The sequence below is a fragment of the Phyllobates terribilis genome, unplaced genomic scaffold, assembly GCF_046119375.1.
Source record: "Phyllobates terribilis strain yellow unplaced genomic scaffold, ASM4611937v1 Scaffold_710__1_contigs__length_769263, whole genome shotgun sequence".
NCBI classification, from domain to species: domain Eukaryota; kingdom Metazoa; phylum Chordata; class Amphibia; order Anura; family Dendrobatidae; genus Phyllobates; species Phyllobates terribilis.
In genome coordinates, this window is record NW_027363470.1 from 206,846 (window position 1) to 227,531 (window position 20,686).

The window sequence follows — 20,686 nt, forward strand, 5'->3', positions numbered from 1 at the left end:
AGCCACCTTCAGTCTGCTGCTGGACAGCCAGCAGCAGCAGCAGCAGGAGAGGTATGTAATCAGGAGCCCTCCTGCTAAGCGTAGACAGCTGCTCGTTCCACCCCACCCCCCGCCTTAATTGGTTCTCCTCCCTTCCAACGGTGTTGAGGCGGGTGGGAACAGCAGGGGGTGAAGGTGCTGTGTTTAAAGAGGTGGAGTTATGCAGATCTAAAACGCGTGGATTGCAGCAGCAGCAAGCCGAAAAGTGCAGGCATGTAAGGGATCTAGAGGTTGACAACATGTCTTCTTAACGGGAGTCCAGGAGCTCATCTCCACAAATGGACTTTTCAGGATCCTTGGGTGGCTCCGTAGTTTGAAACCAATTCTGGTTATCGCTTCTCGGCCTTTTGGCTAAGATCAAGTGTAGTATCTGTTCTTATCAGTTTAATATCTGATACGTCCCCTATCTGGGGACCATATATTAAATGGATTTTTAGAACAGGGAGATGGAAAAAGAGCTTGCTCTGTCCACTCCACGCATTGACCTGGTATTGCAGTATCTCCAGGACCGGTGCACCCCTTCTTTAATGCAGTTTCTAAAATCAGAAAGAATTGAATTCAATGTTTTTTGTTCATTTTGCTTGTTTGTCGGATTTTGGGATGGACTCTTTGGCTTTGCTTTTCTTCTCCTCATTGGATTTTTCATGTTCAAAGTTGCAGAAGCCAGATTACAAGCTCATTTTGGTTCAACTTCAGCAACTGTGCATTGCATTGCCATGTAATGTGATGCAATGCTATCTTTCTAGCTCTCCCTTTTTACTTCCTTTTGGATAAACAGACATATTAGGCAAGCATTTTGGAGCTTTCACCTAAATAACTACAGGTGGTGAGATAAGCTGCACAATATAATTGACCTTTCAGTATATTGTTGCACACACACCATCTATTTAGCAAATGCCCTTGTTACCAACAGCAGCCTTTTAAACTCACCTGAGCTAACAGGTATGTGCGCTGGTTACTCTGCTGCGCTTAAAATTTCTTTTTTGGTTTGCTACAATGCCTTTTCTGAAACGTTGTCTCCTTCTGCTGGAACACTGACTTCTTTCATTTAATGCCTGCAGACTATAAAAGAGAACCCAACCCAAAAAGTTTGGTTGATTAGTCTGTGGCATTCTGTTAAACTGTTGCTTATGGCGGTCTCTGTGAGCTTCTCAGCGACATTCAGCCAGCCAGGTATCCTGCCTGCAGTAGATGGAATGTGGCAATGGAACGCTGGCTGCGCGTGTCATAATAGGCTCTGAGCCTTTATATACCTGTGCACAGCAGCAGCCACCTTCAGTCTGCTGCTGGACAGCCAGCAGCAGCAGCAGCAGGAGAGGTATGTAATCAGGAGCCCTCCTGCTAAGGGTAGACAGCTGCTCGTTCCACCCCACCCCCCGCCTTAATTGGTTCTCCTCCCTTCCAACAGTGTTGAGGCGGGTGGGAACAGCAGGGGGTGAAGGTGCTGTGTTTAAAGAGGTGGAGTTATGCAGATCTAAAACGCGTGGATTGCAGCAGCAGCAAGCCGAAAAGTGCAGGCATGTAAGGGATCTAGAGGTTGACAACATGTCTTCTTAACGGGAGTCCAGGAGCTCATCTCCACAAATGGACTTTTCAGGATCCTTGGGTGGCTCCGTAGTTTGAAACCAATTCTGGTTATCGCTTCTCGGCCTTTTGGCTAAGATCAAGTGTAGTATCTGTTCTTATCAGTTTAATATCTGATACGTCCCCTATCTGGGGACCATATATTAAATGGATTTTTAGAACAGGGAGATGGAAAAAGAGCTTGCTCTGTCCACTCCACGCATTGACCTGGTATTGCAGTATCTCCAGGACCGGTGCACCCCTTCTTTAATGCAGTTTCTAAAATCAGAAAGAATTGAATTCAATGTTTTTTGTTCATTTTGCTTGTTTGTCGGATTTTGGGATGGACTCTTTGGCTTTGCTTTTCTTCTCCTCATTGGATTTTTCATGTTCAAAGTTGCAGAAGCCAGATTACAAGCTCATTTTGGTTCAACTTCAGCAACTGTGCATTGCATTGCCATGTAATGTGATGCAATGCTATCTTTCTAGCTCTCCCTTTTTACTTCCTTTTGGATAAACAGACATATTAGGCAAGCATTTTGGAGCTTTCACCTAAATAACTACAGGTGGTGAGATAAGCTGCACAATATAATTGACCTTTCAGTATATTGTTGCACACACACCATCTATTTAGCAAATGCCCTTGTTATCAACAGCAGCCTTTTAAACTCACCTGAGCTAACAGGTATGTGCGCTGGTTACTCTGCTGCGCTTAAAATTTCTTTTTTGGTTTGCTACAATGCCTTTTCTGAAACGTTGTCTCCTTCTGCTGGAACACTGACTTCTTTCATTTAATGCCTGCAGACTATAAAAGAGAACCCAACCCAAAAAGTTTGGTTGATTAGTCTGTGGCATTCTGTTAAACTGTTGCTTATGGCGGTCTCTGTGAGCTTCTCAGCGACATTCAGCCAGCCAGGTATCCTGCCTGCAGTAGATGGAATGTGGCAATGGAACGCTGGCTGCGCGTGTCATAATAGGCTCTGAGCCTTTATATACCTGTGCACAGCAGCAGCCACCTTCAGTCTGCTGCTGGACAGCCAGCAGCAGCAGCAGCAGGAGAGGTATGTAATCAGGAGCCCTCCTGCTAAGGGTAGACAGCTGCTCGTTCCACCCCACCCCCCGCCTTAATTGGTTCTCCTCCCTTCCAACGGTGTTGAGGCGGGTGGGAACAGCAGGGGGTGAAGGTGCTGTGTTTAAAGAGGTGGAGTTATGCAGATCTAAAACGCGTGGATTGCAGCAGCAGCAAGCCGAAAAGTGCAGGCATGTAAGGGATCTAGAGGTTGACAACATGTCTTCTTAACGGGAGTCCAGGAGCTCATCTCCACAAATGGACTTTTCAGGATCCTTGGGTGGCTCCGTAGTTTGAAACCAATTCTGGTTATCGCTTCTCGGCCTTTTGGCTAAGATCAAGTGTAGTATCTGTTCTTATCAGTTTAATATCTGATACGTCCCCTATCTGGGGACCATATATTAAATGGATTTTTAGAACAGGGAGATGGAAAAAGAGCTTGCTCTGTCCACTCCACGCATTGACCTGGTATTGCAGTATCTCCAGGACCGGTGCACCCCTTCTTTAATGCAGTTTCTAAAATCAGAAAGAATTGAATTCAATGTTTTTTGTTCATTTTGCTTGTTTGTCGGATTTTGGGATGGACTCTTTGGCTTTGCTTTTCTTCTCCTCATTGGATTTTTCATGTTCAAAGTTGCAGAAGCCAGATTACAAGCTCATTTTGGTTCAACTTCAGCAACTGTGCATTGCATTGCCATGTAATGTGATGCAATGCTATCTTTCTAGCTCTCCCTTTTTACTTCCTTTTGGATAAACAGACATATTAGGCAAGCATTTTGGAGCTTTCACCTAAATAACTACAGGTGGTGAGATAAGCTGCACAATATAATTGACCTTTCAGTATATTGTTGCACACACACCATCTATTTAGCAAATGCCCTTGTTATCAACAGCAGCCTTTTAAACTCACCTGAGCTAACAGGTATGTGCGCTGGTTACTCTGCTGCGCTTAAAATTTCTTTTTTGGTTTGCTACAATGCCTTTTCTGAAACGTTGTCTCCTTCTGCTGGAACACTGACTTCTTTCATTTAATGCCTGCAGACTATAAAAGAGAACCCAACCCAAAAAGTTTGGTTGATTAGTCTGTGGCATTCTGTTAAACTGTTGCTTATGGCGGTCTCTGTGAGCTTCTCAGCGACATTCAGCCAGCCAGGTATCCTGCCTGCAGTAGATGGAATGTGGCAATGGAACGCTGGCTGCGCGTGTCATAATAGGCTCTGAGCCTTTATATACCTGTGCACAGCAGCAGCCACCTTCAGTCTGCTGCTGGACAGCCAGCAGCAGCAGCAGCAGGAGAGGTATGTAATCAGGAGCCCTCCTGCTAAGGGTAGACAGCTGCTCGTTCCACCCCACCCCCCGCCTTAATTGGTTCTCCTCCCTTCCAACGGTGTTGAGGCGGGTGGGAACAGCAGGGGGTGAAGGTGCTGTGTTTAAAGAGGTGGAGTTATGCAGATCTAAAACGCGTGGATTGCAGCAGCAGCAAGCCGAAAAGTGCAGGCATGTAAGGGATCTAGAGGTTGACAACATGTCTTCTTAACGGGAGTCCAGGAGCTCATCTCCACAAATGGACTTTTCAGGATCCTTGGGTGGCTCCGTAGTTTGAAACCAATTCTGGTTATCGCTTCTCGGCCTTTTGGCTAAGATCAAGTGTAGTATCTGTTCTTATCAGTTTAATATCTGATACGTCCCCTATCTGGGGACCATATATTAAATGGATTTTTAGAACAGGGAGATGGAAAAAGAGCTTGCTCTGTCCACTCCACGCATTGACCTGGTATTGCAGTATCTCCAGGACCGGTGCACCCCTTCTTTAATGCAGTTTCTAAAATCAGAAAGAATTGAATTCAATGTTTTTTGTTCATTTTGCTTGTTTGTCGGATTTTGGGATGGACTCTTTGGCTTTGCTTTTCTTCTCCTCATTGGATTTTTCATGTTCAAAGTTGCAGAAGCCAGATTACAAGCTCATTTTGGTTCAACTTCAGCAACTGTGCATTGCATTGCCATGTAATGTGATGCAATGCTATCTTTCTAGCTCTCCCTTTTTACTTCCTTTTGGATAAACAGACATATTAGGCAAGCATTTTGGAGCTTTCACCTAAATAACTACAGGTGGTGAGATAAGCTGCACAATATAATTGACCTTTCAGTATATTGTTGCACACACACCATCTATTTAGCAAATGCCCTTGTTATCAACAGCAGCCTTTTAAACTCACCTGAGCTAACAGGTATGTGCGCTGGTTACTCTGCTGCGCTTAAAATTTCTTTTTTGGTTTGCTACAATGCCTTTTCTGAAACGTTGTCTCCTTCTGCTGGAACACTGACTTCTTTCATTTAATGCCTGCAGACTATAAAAGAGAACCCAACCCAAAAAGTTTGGTTGATTAGTCTGTGGCATTCTGTTAAACTGTTGCTTATGGCGGTCTCTGTGAGCTTCTCAGCGACATTCAGCCAGCCAGGTATCCTGCCTGCAGTAGATGGAATGTGGCAATGGAACGCTGGCTGCGCGTGTCATAATAGGCTCTGAGCCTTTATATACCTGTGCACAGCAGCAGCCACCTTCAGTCTGCTGCTGGACAGCCAGCAGCAGCAGCAGCAGCAGGAGAGGTATGTAATCAGGAGCCCTCCTGCTAAGGGTAGACAGCTGCTCGTTCCACCCCACCCCCCGCCTTAATTGGTTCTCCTCCCTTCCAACGGTGTTGAGGCGGGTGGGAACAGCAGGGGGTGAAGGTGCTGTGTTTAAAGAGGTGGAGTTATGCAGATCTAAAACGCGTGGATTGCAGCAGCAGCAAGCCGAAAAGTGCAGGCATGTAAGGGATCTAGAGGTTGACAACATGTCTTCTTAACGGGAGTCCAGGAGCTCATCTCCACAAATGGACTTTTCAGGATCCTTGGGTGGCTCCGTAGTTTGAAACCAATTCTGGTTATCGCTTCTCGGCCTTTTGGCTAAGATCAAGTGTAGTATCTGTTCTTATCAGTTTAATATCTGATACGTCCCCTATCTGGGGACCATATATTAAATGGATTTTTAGAACAGGGAGATGGAAAAAGAGCTTGCTCTGTCCACTCCACGCATTGACCTGGTATTGCAGTATCTCCAGGACCGGTGCACCCCTTCTTTAATGCAGTTTCTAAAATCAGAAAGAATTGAATTCAATGTTTTTTGTTCATTTTGCTTGTTTGTCGGATTTTGGGATGGACTCTTTGGCTTTGCTTTTCTTCTCCTCATTGGATTTTTCATGTTCAAAGTTGCAGAAGCCAGATTACAAGCTCATTTTGGTTCAACTTCAGCAACTGTGCATTGCATTGCCATGTAATGTGATGCAATGCTATCTTTCTAGCTCTCCCTTTTTACTTCCTTTTGGATAAACAGACATATTAGGCAAGCATTTTGGAGCTTTCACCTAAATAACTACAGGTGGTGAGATAAGCTGCACAATATAATTGACCTTTCAGTATATTGTTGCACACACACCATCTATTTAGCAAATGCCCTTGTTATCAACAGCAGCCTTTTAAACTCACCTGAGCTAACAGGTATGTGCGCTGGTTACTCTGCTGCGCTTAAAATTTCTTTTTTGGTTTGCTACAATGCCTTTTCTGAAACGTTGTCTCCTTCTGCTGGAACACTGACTTCTTTCATTTAATGCCTGCAGACTATAAAAGAGAACCCAACCCAAAAAGTTTGGTTGATTAGTCTGTGGCATTCTGTTAAACTGTTGCTTATGGCGGTCTCTGTGAGCTTCTCAGCGACATTCAGCCAGCCAGGTATCCTGCCTGCAGTAGATGGAATGTGGCAATGGAACGCTGGCTGCGCGTGTCATAATAGGCTCTGAGCCTTTATATACCTGTGCACAGCAGCAGCCACCTTCAGTCTGCTGCTGGACAGCCAGCAGCAGCAGCAGCAGGAGAGGTATGTAATCAGGAGCCCTCCTGCTAAGGGTAGACAGCTGCTCGTTCCACCCCACCCCCCGCCTTAATTGGTTCTCCTCCCTTCCAACGGTGTTGAGGCGGGTGGGAACAGCAGGGGGTGAAGGTGCTGTGTTTAAAGAGGTGGAGTTATGCAGATCTAAAACGCGTGGATTGCAGCAGCAGCAAGCCGAAAAGTGCAGGCATGTAAGGGATCTAGAGGTTGACAACATGTCTTCTTAACGGGAGTCCAGGAGCTCATCTCCACAAATGGACTTTTCAGGATCCTTGGGTGGCTCCGTAGTTTGAAACCAATTCTGGTTATCGCTTCTCGGCCTTTTGGCTAAGATCAAGTGTAGTATCTGTTCTTATCAGTTTAATATCTGATACGTCCCCTATCTGGGGACCATATATTAAATGGATTTTTAGAACAGGGAGATGGAAAAAGAGCTTGCTCTGTCCACTCCACGCATTGACCTGGTATTGCAGTATCTCCAGGACCGGTGCACCCCTTCTTTAATGCAGTTTCTAAAATCAGAAAGAATTGAATTCAATGTTTTTTGTTCATTTTGCTTGTTTGTCGGATTTTGGGATGGACTCTTTGGCTTTGCTTTTCTTCTCCTCATTGGATTTTTCATGTTCAAAGTTGCAGAAGCCAGATTACAAGCTCATTTTGGTTCAACTTCAGCAACTGTGCATTGCATTGCCATGTAATGTGATGCAATGCTATCTTTCTAGCTCTCCCTTTTTACTTCCTTTTGGATAAACAGACATATTAGGCAAGCATTTTGGAGCTTTCACCTAAATAACTACAGGTGGTGAGATAAGCTGCACAATATAATTGACCTTTCAGTATATTGTTGCACACACACCATCTATTTAGCAAATGCCCTTGTTATCAACAGCAGCCTTTTAAACTCACCTGAGCTAACAGGTATGTGCGCTGGTTACTCTGCTGCGCTTAAAATTTCTTTTTTGGTTTGCTACAATGCCTTTTCTGAAACGTTGTCTCCTTCTGCTGGAACACTGACTTCTTTCATTTAATGCCTGCAGACTATAAAAGAGAACCCAACCCAAAAAGTTTGGTTGATTAGTCTGTGGCATTCTGTTAAACTGTTGCTTATGGCGGTCTCTGTGAGCTTCTCAGCGACATTCAGCCAGCCAGGTATCCTGCCTGCAGTAGATGGAATGTGGCAATGGAACGCTGGCTGCGCGTGTCATAATAGGCTCTGAGCCTTTATATACCTGTGCACAGCAGCAGCCACCTTCAGTCTGCTGCTGGACAGCCAGCAGCAGCAGCAGCAGGAGAGGTATGTAATCAGGAGCCCTCCTGCTAAGGGTAGACAGCTGCTCGTTCCACCCCACCCCCCGCCTTAATTGGTTCTCCTCCCTTCCAACGGTGTTGAGGCGGGTGGGAACAGCAGGGGGTGAAGGTGCTGTGTTTAAAGAGGTGGAGTTATGCAGATCTAAAACGCGTGGATTGCAGCAGCAGCAAGCCGAAAAGTGCAGGCATGTAAGGGATCTAGAGGTTGACAACATGTCTTCTTAACGGGAGTCCAGGAGCTCATCTCCACAAATGGACTTTTCAGGATCCTTGGGTGGCTCCGTAGTTTGAAACCAATTCTGGTTATCGCTTCTCGGCCTTTTGGCTAAGATCAAGTGTAGTATCTGTTCTTATCAGTTTAATATCTGATACGTCCCCTATCTGGGGACCATATATTAAATGGATTTTTAGAACAGGGAGATGGAAAAAGAGCTTGCTCTGTCCACTCCACGCATTGACCTGGTATTGCAGTATCTCCAGGACCGGTGCACCCCTTCTTTAATGCAGTTTCTAAAATCAGAAAGAATTGAATTCAATGTTTTTTGTTCATTTTGCTTGTTTGTCGGATTTTGGGATGGACTCTTTGGCTTTGCTTTTCTTCTCCTCATTGGATTTTTCATGTTCAAAGTTGCAGAAGCCAGATTACAAGCTCATTTTGGTTCAACTTCAGCAACTGTGCATTGCATTGCCATGTAATGTGATGCAATGCTATCTTTCTAGCTCTCCCTTTTTACTTCCTTTTGGATAAACAGACATATTAGGCAAGCATTTTGGAGCTTTCACCTAAATAACTACAGGTGGTGAGATAAGCTGCACAATATAATTGACCTTTCAGTATATTGTTGCACACACACCATCTATTTAGCAAATGCCCTTGTTATCAACAGCAGCCTTTTAAACTCACCTGAGCTAACAGGTATGTGCGCTGGTTACTCTGCTGCGCTTAAAATTTCTTTTTTGGTTTGCTACAATGCCTTTTCTGAAACGTTGTCTCCTTCTGCTGGAACACTGACTTCTTTCATTTAATGCCTGCAGACTATAAAAGAGAACCCAACCCAAAAAGTTTGGTTGATTAGTCTGTGGCATTCTGTTAAACTGTTGCTTATGGCGGTCTCTGTGAGCTTCTCAGCGACATTCAGCCAGCCAGGTATCCTGCCTGCAGTAGATGGAATGTGGCAATGGAACGCTGGCTGCGCGTGTCATAATAGGCTCTGAGCCTTTATATACCTGTGCACAGCAGCAGCCACCTTCAGTCTGCTGCTGGACAGCCAGCAGCAGCAGCAGCAGGAGAGGTATGTAATCAGGAGCCCTCCTGCTAAGGGTAGACAGCTGCTCGTTCCACCCCACCCCCCGCCTTAATTGGTTCTCCTCCCTTCCAACGGTGTTGAGGCGGGTGGGAACAGCAGGGGGTGAAGGTGCTGTGTTTAAAGAGGTGGAGTTATGCAGATCTAAAACGCGTGGATTGCAGCAGCAGCAAGCCGAAAAGTGCAGGCATGTAAGGGATCTAGAGGTTGACAACATGTCTTCTTAACGGGAGTCCAGGAGCTCATCTCCACAAATGGACTTTTCAGGATCCTTGGGTGGCTCCGTAGTTTGAAACCAATTCTGGTTATCGCTTCTCGGCCTTTTGGCTAAGATCAAGTGTAGTATCTGTTCTTATCAGTTTAATATCTGATACGTCCCCTATCTGGGGACCATATATTAAATGGATTTTTAGAACAGGGAGATGGAAAAAGAGCTTGCTCTGTCCACTCCACGCATTGACCTGGTATTGCAGTATCTCCAGGACCGGTGCACCCCTTCTTTAATGCAGTTTCTAAAATCAGAAAGAATTGAATTCAATGTTTTTTGTTCATTTTGCTTGTTTGTCGGATTTTGGGATGGACTCTTTGGCTTTGCTTTTCTTCTCCTCATTGGATTTTTCATGTTCAAAGTTGCAGAAGCCAGATTACAAGCTCATTTTGGTTCAACTTCAGCAACTGTGCATTGCATTGCCATGTAATGTGATGCAATGCTATCTTTCTAGCTCTCCCTTTTTACTTCCTTTTGGATAAACAGACATATTAGGCAAGCATTTTGGAGCTTTCACCTAAATAACTACAGGTGGTGAGATAAGCTGCACAATATAATTGACCTTTCAGTATATTGTTGCACACACACCATCTATTTAGCAAATGCCCTTGTTATCAACAGCAGCCTTTTAAACTCACCTGAGCTAACAGGTATGTGCGCTGGTTACTCTGCTGCGCTTAAAATTTCTTTTTTGGTTTGCTACAATGCCTTTTCTGAAACGTTGTCTCCTTCTGCTGGAACACTGACTTCTTTCATTTAATGCCTGCAGACTATAAAAGAGAACCCAACCCAAAAAGTTTGGTTGATTAGTCTGTGGCATTCTGTTAAACTGTTGCTTATGGCGGTCTCTGTGAGCTTCTCAGCGACATTCAGCCAGCCAGGTATCCTGCCTGCAGTAGATGGAATGTGGCAATGGAACGCTGGCTGCGCGTGTCATAATAGGCTCTGAGCCTTTATATACCTGTGCACAGCAGCAGCCACCTTCAGTCTGCTGCTGGACAGCCAGCAGCAGCAGCAGCAGGAGAGGTATGTAATCAGGAGCCCTCCTGCTAAGGGTAGACAGCTGCTCGTTCCACCCCACCCCCCGCCTTAATTGGTTCTCCTCCCTTCCAACGGTGTTGAGGCGGGTGGGAACAGCAGGGGGTGAAGGTGCTGTGTTTAAAGAGGTGGAGTTATGCAGATCTAAAACGCGTGGATTGCAGCAGCAGCAAGCCGAAAAGTGCAGGCATGTAAGGGATCTAGAGGTTGACAACATGTCTTCTTAACGGGAGTCCAGGAGCTCATCTCCACAAATGGACTTTTCAGGATCCTTGGGTGGCTCCGTAGTTTGAAACCAATTCTGGTTATCGCTTCTCGGCCTTTTGGCTAAGATCAAGTGCTTTATTGCAGGAGATTGTGGTTGAAGGGCACTCGGGTACCCCTCTCCTTGGCCTGGCAGGATCGTCCACTTTGGTGGACTTAGCCTGCTTGCTGCTATTAGGGAGAGGGCTTAGTCCCAGGGTAACGAGTTGCGATCCCCCAGCTTCCAGGTGTTTTTCGCTGCAAGAACACTGGGAGCGCAGATTGCAAGCGGCTGCAATTTGCAACCTTGTTGCGTTTTTCCATGGAGGTTGACCCTAACCTCGTGCCTCTTTATGCGAGGCTAAAAAACTCTATCCGAGTTCACTTCACGGCGGGTGGCTCGGATATGAGGAAATTAGGGTATGTAGTCCAGGACGTGCTCAGGAACATTCTTGGCGTACAAAGGAATGAAATTCTCTCCATCCAGGATTATCCCAGAAGAGGTGACTATGACATCACATTCACCGGAGAAGGTATTTTTAGAGATGTACTAGAAAAGTTAAAAAAAGTTGAAAATAGTCCTGTTTTGAAAGGGATACAAATTGTTGAGCACGTCCTGGATGAGGTAAGACTGGTTATTGTAAAAATATTTTCGCCCTTTGTTTCTGCTCCAGAAGTAATGTCATTTCTAGCAATTTATTTTAAAAGTGTTAAATGTATTGGGAAGATATTAAACGAATATAACATATGGACATCTAAGTGGAAATTCCTTGTGAAGTGTACAAGAGATCCAAATACACCAGGTGGTATACGGCTCCCCCCTGCCCGTTTCAAAATTGGGCAAACAAATGGGGATTTCTTCTTTTCTGGGATGCCAGTATATTGCAGAAATTGTGGGCGCTATGGTCATTCAAAAGAAAACTGTCATGTATCATGTAGAAATTGTGCTAGTGAAGAACATGAGACAAAAGAATGCCCTAAGGAAAAGAAATGCAGTTTTTGCCAGACTCCAGGTCACTTTTATTTTTCTTGCCCTCACAGATTTCGGGAAGATGAGCAAAAGGGGAAGTCCAAGACGTCCGACCAAGGACCAAAAGATCAGACCACCCCTCAGGAGGAGGAACAACAACCTGGAGCCTCTGGAGACAATAAGGGCGTACCAAATAGTGAAGTGTCTCCAGAGTCTATGACAGGTAAAATACCAAATCCCAAAACCTGGCTGCAGGACCTGCGGGAGTCCAAAAGGAGGGCTGAGAAGGAGCAGAAGGGCACTACTGGTAAGGTCAAAAGGGACCGGCAAAAGGCCGACACAGAAGCCCATGCCCAGTCTGGGTCTCCTAGTGCTGAGGGCGCTGAGTGGATAAAGGTGGGTCCTAAGAAAAAGAAAAAGGGTGGTTCGGAGGAGGCAGCAGGAGGTGAACAGATGGACACTTCTCCAGAAGGGGACGTGGACGCTGGACCCTCAGGGGTTTCGGTCTCCGCTGCTACAGGTGGGGACCGGGATCTTGCTGCCTCTGAAGAGTCAGAGGCTCTGCCTTGTGCGCAACCTCCACCTATAGGACGACCTTCTACAGGTCAAACAGGGGCGGCGGAACCCCTCGGGGACCCACCTGATGAGGAACTGCATGGCCAGCCAATGGAGACCCAGCGGGTTCTGCCAGCCAGCCCTCCGAGCTATGCCAGTGTAGCGTCGGGTTTATATAAATGTGGTAATCTTTCCTCCTCCACGGAGACTCTCGTGACGATACTATCAGATGAGGAGGGAGGCGCAAGCCCAGTGGTCTGATCAGGTTCATCGGACAGGTAAATCCGTTGCTCTTAGTTACCTAATTAAAATTTCTACATTTTCTAATGATGGCTGAACTGAAAGGTATTTCCCTCAACGTGAGAGGCATAAAATCTAACACGAGAAGAACTGCTCTTTTTAATTTTTTTACGTGTTTTACTGCATCTGTATTTTTTCTGCAAGAATGTAATATCCCACATGAAATGTCATATCAAAAATATAAAGATGAGTGGAAGTGTGGGCCATCTGTCTGGTCCGGATCGAATGCTGCAGGATCAGCGGGTGTAGCCATACTTTTTAAAGGGAACGTTTTAATTGATTTTATTCAGGAAATTTTACCAGGTCGTATTTTATTAGTGAAAGCTTTTATTGATGGTATTAGATGGCAGTTTTTAAATTTTTATGGATCCCCAGAGAAAAATGAAAGAGCCGAAATGCTTGATCTTTTACCATTATTTATTAATAACTCTGAACCTTTTATCTTAGCAGGGGATTTTAATTGTGTTTTAAAAGGTGAAAACCGGCGCTCCAGCTCTGTAAGCAGGAACTACGATAAAACCTCAGGTATGCTACATGATATAGTCAAAGATGCTAAATTGATAGACATATATAAAGAGTGTCATAGTGACAGCCCAGAGGACGCCGGTTTCACTTGGAGCAATGCTAATTGTAGCTCTAGGATTGATTGTATTTTTGGTTCAGATAAAACAATACCTGCCAAATGTGAAGTTTTAGCTAATATATTTTCAGACCATAAACTTTTATCCTTTACCATAAAAGTAAATGACAACAAAAAATGTGGTAAGAAAAGCTGGAAAATGAACGTATCCCTTTTAACCGACCCGCAGATTTTATCAGATTTTATTGAGTTTTATAGGAAATGTAGAAAAGGGAAAAAAACAAATGAGACTATGAGTGTATGGTGGGATAGAATGAAAGTAAAAATAAAAGACTTTTTTATTAAAAAGAGTATATGTAGAGCCAAAGAAAAATATGAAGAATATAGAATTTTAAATACCCGCCTACAAACATTATTTAAGCTCAGAGACAATGGGATAGATGTACAACTTGATATTTCAAACTTAAAAGAAGAGATTTCAAAATGGCTAGAACAAAAAGGAAACGAGATCATTTTTCGTTCTAGAGTACAACATATAGAAGAAAATGAAAAGTGTTCCAGATATTTTTTTAGGAAAAATAAAAAAGAAAAAGTGATAATTGACCATATAGATGGTGAGAATAATATAAAAAATATGCTGGGTAAAGTTGAGGTTTTTTTTTCTAATCTTTTTAATGGAAAAAATATAGATAATAAATTAATGGATGATTCACTGCAAGGACTAACAGCTGTTTTAGATACCGCATCCCAAGAGTTTTTATCCCAAGTTTTAACGGAACAAGAAGTGTTAAAAACTATTAAAAGTTTTAAAACTGGAAAGGTCCCTGGTCCTGATGGCATCCCAATAGAATTTTATGTATGTTTTTATGATATTTTAAAAGATGATTTGTTTTATTTGTTTACTGAGGTTTTTAATAATAAGGTTTTATTAAATTCCTGGAAGAAAGGTGAAGTCTCCCTCCTATACAAAAAAGGTGATAAATCAAAATTAGAAAACTGGAGACCAATAACACTTTTAAATTGTGACTATAAAATAATGGCTAAAATTTGTGCAAATCGTCTAAAAGAAGTCATCAGCAAAGTTATTCATTCTAATCAAGTGTGTGGGGTGCCGGGGCGCAGTATATGGGACAATCTGAATTTAGTGAAAGACTGTATTGAGGATGTAAAAGACAGAAAGGGGAAAATGGCGATTTTATCTATTGATTTTGAAAAAGCATTTGACCGTGTCTCACACTTTTATCTTTTTAAAGTTTTAGAGAAAATGGGCATACCAGAAGGGTTTTTACTATCGCTTAAAGCATTTTACAAGGATTGTACAAGTAAGATTTTAGTGAATGGTTTTAAGACACAAGAGGTATTTTTACGGTCAGGGGTGAAACAGGGATGCCCTCTGTCCCCCCTACTGTTTATCTGTGCACTGGAACCAATGTTATGTGCAATACGCCAAAATAAACAGATATGCGGTGTCCCTCTGCCTGGAAGCGGTGGTTTGGAGGCCAAGGTTGTAGGCTACATGGATGACGTGGCGGTCTTGTGTACAGATGCACCATCACTTACGGCCACTCTCCATCAAGTGCAATCCTTTTGTCTAGCTTCTGGTTTTAAAATCAATTTTAATAAGTGTAACATTTTAAGTGTTGGGGGGATGATTTTACGTGATGTACCAATTAATGTCTCCGAATCCATTTCCATTTTAGGTATATCATTCACTGAAAATAATGATGGTTATAATAGTTGGGAAACAGTTACACAGAAAGTAAATACGAAAATATGTATGTGGAACATGAGGAGACTTACAATGGAGGGTAAAGTATTGGTTTTAAAGATGGTGATTTTACCTCTTTTATTGTATCTTAGCATGGTTTTCCCCCCGCCTGTTAATGTTTTAAAAAAGATAACCAAAACCTGTTTTACCTTCTTTTGGAATTCAAAAATGGAAAAGCTGAAAAGAGAAATCGTGATGAAATCAAAAGTAAAAGGTGGTAAAGATTTTCCAGATTTTAATAGGTTTCTTTTAATCCATCTGTTCGTTTACTGTTTTAATGCCCTTTTTAAGAATCACTATTGGTCCTTTTTTATGCGTTTTAATACAGGATTTTTTATGAGAAAGTTTGGATGGTATGAAGTTAATATATCTGTGCCCCATGCTTTTAATTTGTCGACGCATTATGAGATTTTAAGGAAAATAGTGTCCGATTTTAATTTAGGGACTAAGAAAATAGAGGAATTAAGAAATAGTAAGAAACTAATTAAAGAAATACGTAAAAGTGAGGAAATATGTAATGTTGACAGATATGATGATGACAAATCTATGTCTATCTGGAAAATGATTAACGTTTTTTATCTTTTTAATGAACAGAGAGATCTGGCTTGGAGTTGCATGCACCGCTGTCTTCCTTGCCGGGCATTCCAATACAGAAGAGGATTTGTGAGGTCTGCCATCTGCCCAAGAACCGGATGCCAAGACGAGGAAACGGTGGAACATCTATTATGGACATGTAATTTTGCAAAGGATTTCTGGAGAAGACTGCTCCCCCTACTGGAAAGGGTGGCAGACCTCAAGGACTTTACATATAAAACTGTGCTATACGGACTTATGGAATGCCCCACAATGGACCAGTACACAATGGCTTGGAAGACAGTGAATTGCGCCAAGTCATCTCTCTGGAAAGCGCGCAACATTGCTATTTTTAAACAAGATGTTTTATCAGTGAATGATGTTTTAAGTTTATGTTTATGTGAAATGTATACTTATTATTTAATTGACAAAAAGAAGAATGTACATATTTCCAAAAAATGGCTTGTTGACCAATGGAACCTAATTATTTAAAATCTTTGTATTTTTTTGTTTTGTAAATTTCATTTGTCTTTTAACGTTTGGTATTTGTTTAATTATGCTTGTAATTTGTTAAAGTTTTAATAAACGGTTTTATCCCTCTGCAGGGGATAGCCAAATTAAAAAAAAAAAATCTGTTCTTATCAGTTTAATATCTGATACGTCCCCTATCTGGGGACCATATATTAAATGGATTTTTAGAACAGGGAGATGGAAAAAGAGCTTGCTCTGTCCACTCCACGCATTGACCTGGTATTGCAGTATCTCCAGGACCGGTGCACCCCTTCTTTAATGCAGTTTCTAAAATCAGAAAGAATTGAATTCAATGTTTTTTGTTCATTTTGCTTGTTTGTCGGATTTTGGGATGGACTCTTTGGCTTTGCTTTTCTTCTCCTCATTGGATTTTTCATGTTCAAAGTTGCAGAAGCCAGATTACAAGCTCATTTTGGTTCAACTTCAGCAACTGTGCATTGCATTGCCATGTAATGTGATGCAATGCTATCTTTCTAGCTCTCCCTTTTTACTTCCTTTTGGATAAACAGACATATTAGGCAAGCATTTTGGAGCTTTCACCTAAATAACTACAGGTGGTGAGATAAGCTGCACAATATAATTGACCTTTCAGTATATTGTTGCACACACACCATCTATTTAGCAAATGCCCTTGTTATCAACAGCAGCCTTTTAAACTCACCTGAGCTAACAGGTATGTGCGCTGGTTACTCTGCTGCGCTTAAAATTTCTTTTTTGGTTTGCTACAATGCCTTTTCTGAAACGTTGTCTCCTTCTGCTGGAACACTGACTTCTTTCATTTAATGCCTGCAGACTATAAAAAAGAACCCAACCCAAAAAGTTTGGTTGATTAGTCTGTGGCATTCTGTTAAACTGTTGCTTATGGCGGTCTCTGTGAGCTTCTCAGCGACATTCAGCCAGCCAGGTATCCTGCCTGCAGTAGATGGAATGTGGCAATGGAACGCTGGCTGCGCATGTCATAATAGGCTCTGAGCCTTTATATACCTGTGCACAGCAGCAGCCACCTTCAGTCTGCTGCTGGACAGCCAGCAGCAGCAGCAGCAGGAGAGGTATGTAATCAGGAGCCCTCCTGCTAAGGGTAGACAGCTGCTCGTTCCACCCCACCCCCCGCCTTAATTGGTTCTCCTCCCTTCCAACGGTGTTGAGGCGGGTGGGAACAGCAGGGGGTGAAGGTGCTGTGTTTAAAGAGGTGGAGTTATGCAGATCTAAAACGCGTGGATTGCAGCAGCAGCAAGCCGAAAAGTGCAGGCATGTAAGGGATCTAGAGGTTGACAACATGTCTTCTTAACGGGAGTCCAGGAGCTCATCTCCACAAATGGACTTTTCAGGATCCTTGGGTGGCTCCGTAGTTTGAAACCAATTCTGGTTATCGCTTCTCGGCCTTTTGGCTAAGATCAAGTGTAGTATCTGTTCTTATCAGTTTAATATCTGATACGTCCCCTATCTGGGGACCATATATTAAATGGATTTTTAGAACAGGGAGATGGAAAAAGAGCTTGCTCTGTCCACTCCACGCATTGACCTGGTATTGCAGTATCTCCAGGACCGGTGCACCCCTTCTTTAATGCAGTTTCTAAAATCAGAAAGAATTGAATTCAATGTTTTTTGTTCATTTTGCTTGTTTGTCGGATTTTGGGATGGACTCTTTGGCTTTGCTTTTCTTCTCCTCATTGGATTTTTCATGTTCAAAGTTGCAGAAGCCAGATTACAAGCTCATTTTGGTTCAACTTCAGCAACTGTGCATTGCATTGCCATGTAATGTGATGCAATGCTATCTTTCTAGCTCTCCCTTTTTACTTCCTTTTGGATAAACAGACATATTAGGCAAGCATTTTGGAGCTTTCACCTAAATAACTACAGGTGGTGAGATAAGCTGCACAATATAATTGACCTTTCAGTATATTGTTGCACACACACCATCTATTTAGCAAATGCCCTTGTTATCAACAGCAGCCTTTTAAACTCACCTGAGCTAACAGGTATGTGCGCTGGTTACTCTGCTGCGCTTAAAATTTCTTTTTTGGTTTGCTACAATGCCTTTTCTGAAACGTTGTCTCCTTCTGCTGGAACACTGACTTCTTTCATTTAATGCCTGCAGACTATAAAAGAGAACCCAACCCAAAAAGTTTGGTTGATTAGTCTGTGGCATTCTGTTAAACTGTTGCTTATGGTGGTCTCTGTGAGCTTCTCAGCGACATTCAGCCAGCCAGGTATCCTGCCTGCAGTAGATGGAATGTGGCAATGGAACGCTGGCTGCGCGTGTCATAATAGGCTCTGAGCCTTTATATACCTGTGCACAGCAGCAGCCACCTTCAGTCTGCTGCTGGACAGCCAGCAGCAGCAGCAGCAGGAGAGGTATGTAATCAGGAGCCCTCCTGCTAAGGGTAGACAGCTGCTCGTTCCACCCCACCCCCCGCCTTAATTGGTTCTCCTCCCTTCCAACGGTGTTGAGGCGGGTGGGAACAGCAGGGGGTGAAGGTGCTGTGTTTAAAGAGGTGGAGTTATGCAGATCTAAAACGCGTGGATTGCAGCAGCAGCAAGCCGAAAAGTGCAGGCATGTAAGGGATCTAGAGGTTGACAACATGTCTTCTTAACGGGAGTCCAGGAGCTCATCTCCACAAATGGACTTTTCAGGATCCTTGGGTGGCTCCGTAGTTTGAAACCAATTCTGGTTATCGCTTCTCGGCCTTTTGGCTAAGATCAAGTGTAGTATCTGTTCTTATCAGTTTAATATCTGATACGTCCCCTATCTGGGGACCATATATTAAATGGATTTTTAGAACAGGGAGATGGAAAAAGAGCTTGCTCTGTCCACTCCACGCATTGACCTGGTATTGCAGTATCTCCAGGACCGGTGCACCCCTTCTTTAATGCAGTTTCTAAAATCAGAAAGAATTGAATTCAATGTTTTTTGTTCATTTTGCTTGTTTGTCGGATTTTGGGATGGACTCTTTGGCTTTGCTTTTCTTCTCCTCATTGGATTTTTCATGTTCAAAGTTGCAGAAGCCAGATTACAAGCTCATTTTGGTTCAACTTCAGCAACTGTGCATTGCATTGCCATGTAATGTGATGCAATGCTATCTTTCTAGCTCTCCCTTTTTACTTCCTTTTGGATAAACAGACATATTAGGCAAGCATTTTGGAGCTTTCACCTAAATAACTACAGGTGGTGAGATAAGCTGCACAATATAATTGACCTTTCAGTATATTGTTGCACACACACCATCTATTTAGCAAATGCCCTTGTTATCAACAGCAGCCTTTTAAACTCACCTGAGCTAACAGGTATGTGCGCTGGTTACTCTGCTGCGCTTAAAATTTCTTTTTTGGTTTGCTACAATGCCTTTTCTGAAACGTTGTCTCCTTCTGCTGGAACACTGACTTCTTTCATTTAATGCCTGCAGACTATAAAAGAGAACCCAACCCAAAAAGTTTGGTTGATTAGTCTGTGGCATTCTGTTAAACTGTTGCTTATGGCGGTCTCTGTGAGCTTCTCAGCGACATTCAGCCAGCCAGGTATCCTGCCTGCAGTAGATGGAATGTGGCAATGGAACGCTGGCTGCGCGTGTCATAATAGGCTCTGAGCCTTTATATACCTGTGCACAGCAGCAGCCACCTTCAGTCTGCTGCTGGACAGCCAGCAGCAGCAGCAGCAGGAGAGGTATGTAATCAGGAGCCCTCCTGCTAAGGGTAGACAGCTGCTCGTTCCACCCCACCCCCCGCCTTAATTGGTTCTCCTCCCTTCCAACGGTGTTGAGGCGGGTGGGAACAGCAGGGGGTGAAGGTGCTGTGTTTAAAGAGGTGGAGTTATGCAGATCTAAAACGCGTGGATTGCAGCAGCAGCAAGCCGAAAAGTGCAGGCATGTAAGGGATCTAGAGGTTGACAACATGTCTTCTTAACGGGAGTCCAGGAGCTCATCTCCACAAATGGACTTTTCAGGATCCTTGGGTGGCTCCGTAGTTTGAAACCAATTCTGGTTATCGCTTCTCGGCCTTTTGGCTAAGATCAAGTGTAGTATCTGTTCTTATCAGTTTAATATCTGATACGTCCCCTATCTGGGGACCATATATTAAATGGATTTTTAGAACAGGGAGATGGAAAAAGAGCTTGCTCTGTCCACTCCACGCATTGACCTGGTATTGCAGTATCTCCAGGACCGGTGCACCCCTTCTTTAATGCAGTTTCTAAAATCAGAAAGAATTAAATTCAATGTTTTTTGTTCATTTTGCTTGTTTGTCGGATTTTGGGATGGACTCTTTGGCTTTGCTTTTCTTCTCCTCATTGGATTTTTCATGTTCAAAGTTGCAGAAGCCAGATTACAAGCTCATTTTGGTTCAACTTCAGCAACTGTGCATTGCATTGCCATGTAATGTGATGCAATGCTATCTTTCTAGCTCTCCCTTTTTACTTCCTTTTGGATAAACAGACATATTAGGCAAGCATTTTGGAGCTTTCACCTAAATAACTACAGGTGGTGAGATAAGCTGCACAATATAATTGACCTTTCAGTATATTGTTGCACACACACCATCTATTTAGCAAATGCCCTTGTTATCAACAGCAGCCTTTTAAACTCACCTGAGCTAACAGGTATGTGCGCTGGTTACTCTGCTGCGCTTAAAATTTCTTTTTTGGTTTGCTACAATGCCTT

The 20,686-nt window shown here is 43.3% G+C and overlaps 12 non-coding genes across 12 annotated transcripts; all 12 read left to right on the forward strand.

Moving 5' to 3' along the window:
* Window positions 1–370: 370 nt before the first annotated feature.
* On the forward strand, window positions 371–561 carry LOC141236687 (U2 spliceosomal RNA). The gene has a single exon (XR_012302337.1). It is a non-coding gene; the product is annotated as a U2 spliceosomal RNA (small nuclear RNA).
* Window positions 562–1,676: 1,115 nt separating this feature from the next.
* Window positions 1,677–1,867, forward strand: LOC141236698 (U2 spliceosomal RNA). Its single transcript, XR_012302348.1, has one exon. It is a non-coding gene; the product is annotated as a U2 spliceosomal RNA (small nuclear RNA).
* Window positions 1,868–2,982: 1,115 nt separating this feature from the next.
* LOC141236710 (U2 spliceosomal RNA) lies at window positions 2,983–3,173 on the forward strand. Its single transcript, XR_012302360.1, has one exon. It is a non-coding gene; the product is annotated as a U2 spliceosomal RNA (small nuclear RNA).
* Window positions 3,174–4,288: 1,115 nt separating this feature from the next.
* On the forward strand, window positions 4,289–4,479 carry LOC141236722 (U2 spliceosomal RNA). The gene has a single exon (XR_012302370.1). It is a non-coding gene; the product is annotated as a U2 spliceosomal RNA (small nuclear RNA).
* A 1,118-nt stretch (window positions 4,480–5,597) lies between these two features.
* On the forward strand, window positions 5,598–5,788 carry LOC141236733 (U2 spliceosomal RNA). The gene has a single exon (XR_012302379.1). It is a non-coding gene; the product is annotated as a U2 spliceosomal RNA (small nuclear RNA).
* A 1,115-nt stretch (window positions 5,789–6,903) lies between these two features.
* On the forward strand, window positions 6,904–7,094 carry LOC141236744 (U2 spliceosomal RNA). Its single transcript, XR_012302386.1, has one exon. It is a non-coding gene; the product is annotated as a U2 spliceosomal RNA (small nuclear RNA).
* A 1,115-nt stretch (window positions 7,095–8,209) lies between these two features.
* Window positions 8,210–8,400, forward strand: LOC141236756 (U2 spliceosomal RNA). Its single transcript, XR_012302393.1, has one exon. It is a non-coding gene; the product is annotated as a U2 spliceosomal RNA (small nuclear RNA).
* A 1,115-nt stretch (window positions 8,401–9,515) lies between these two features.
* Window positions 9,516–9,706, forward strand: LOC141236768 (U2 spliceosomal RNA). The gene has a single exon (XR_012302403.1). It is a non-coding gene; the product is annotated as a U2 spliceosomal RNA (small nuclear RNA).
* A 6,390-nt stretch (window positions 9,707–16,096) lies between these two features.
* On the forward strand, window positions 16,097–16,287 carry LOC141236731 (U2 spliceosomal RNA). The gene has a single exon (XR_012302378.1). It is a non-coding gene; the product is annotated as a U2 spliceosomal RNA (small nuclear RNA).
* A 1,115-nt stretch (window positions 16,288–17,402) lies between these two features.
* Window positions 17,403–17,593, forward strand: LOC141236781 (U2 spliceosomal RNA). Its single transcript, XR_012302406.1, has one exon. It is a non-coding gene; the product is annotated as a U2 spliceosomal RNA (small nuclear RNA).
* Window positions 17,594–18,708: 1,115 nt separating this feature from the next.
* Window positions 18,709–18,899, forward strand: LOC141236793 (U2 spliceosomal RNA). The gene has a single exon (XR_012302407.1). It is a non-coding gene; the product is annotated as a U2 spliceosomal RNA (small nuclear RNA).
* A 1,115-nt stretch (window positions 18,900–20,014) lies between these two features.
* LOC141236796 (U2 spliceosomal RNA) lies at window positions 20,015–20,205 on the forward strand. The gene has a single exon (XR_012302408.1). It is a non-coding gene; the product is annotated as a U2 spliceosomal RNA (small nuclear RNA).
* Window positions 20,206–20,686: the final 481 nt, after the last annotated feature.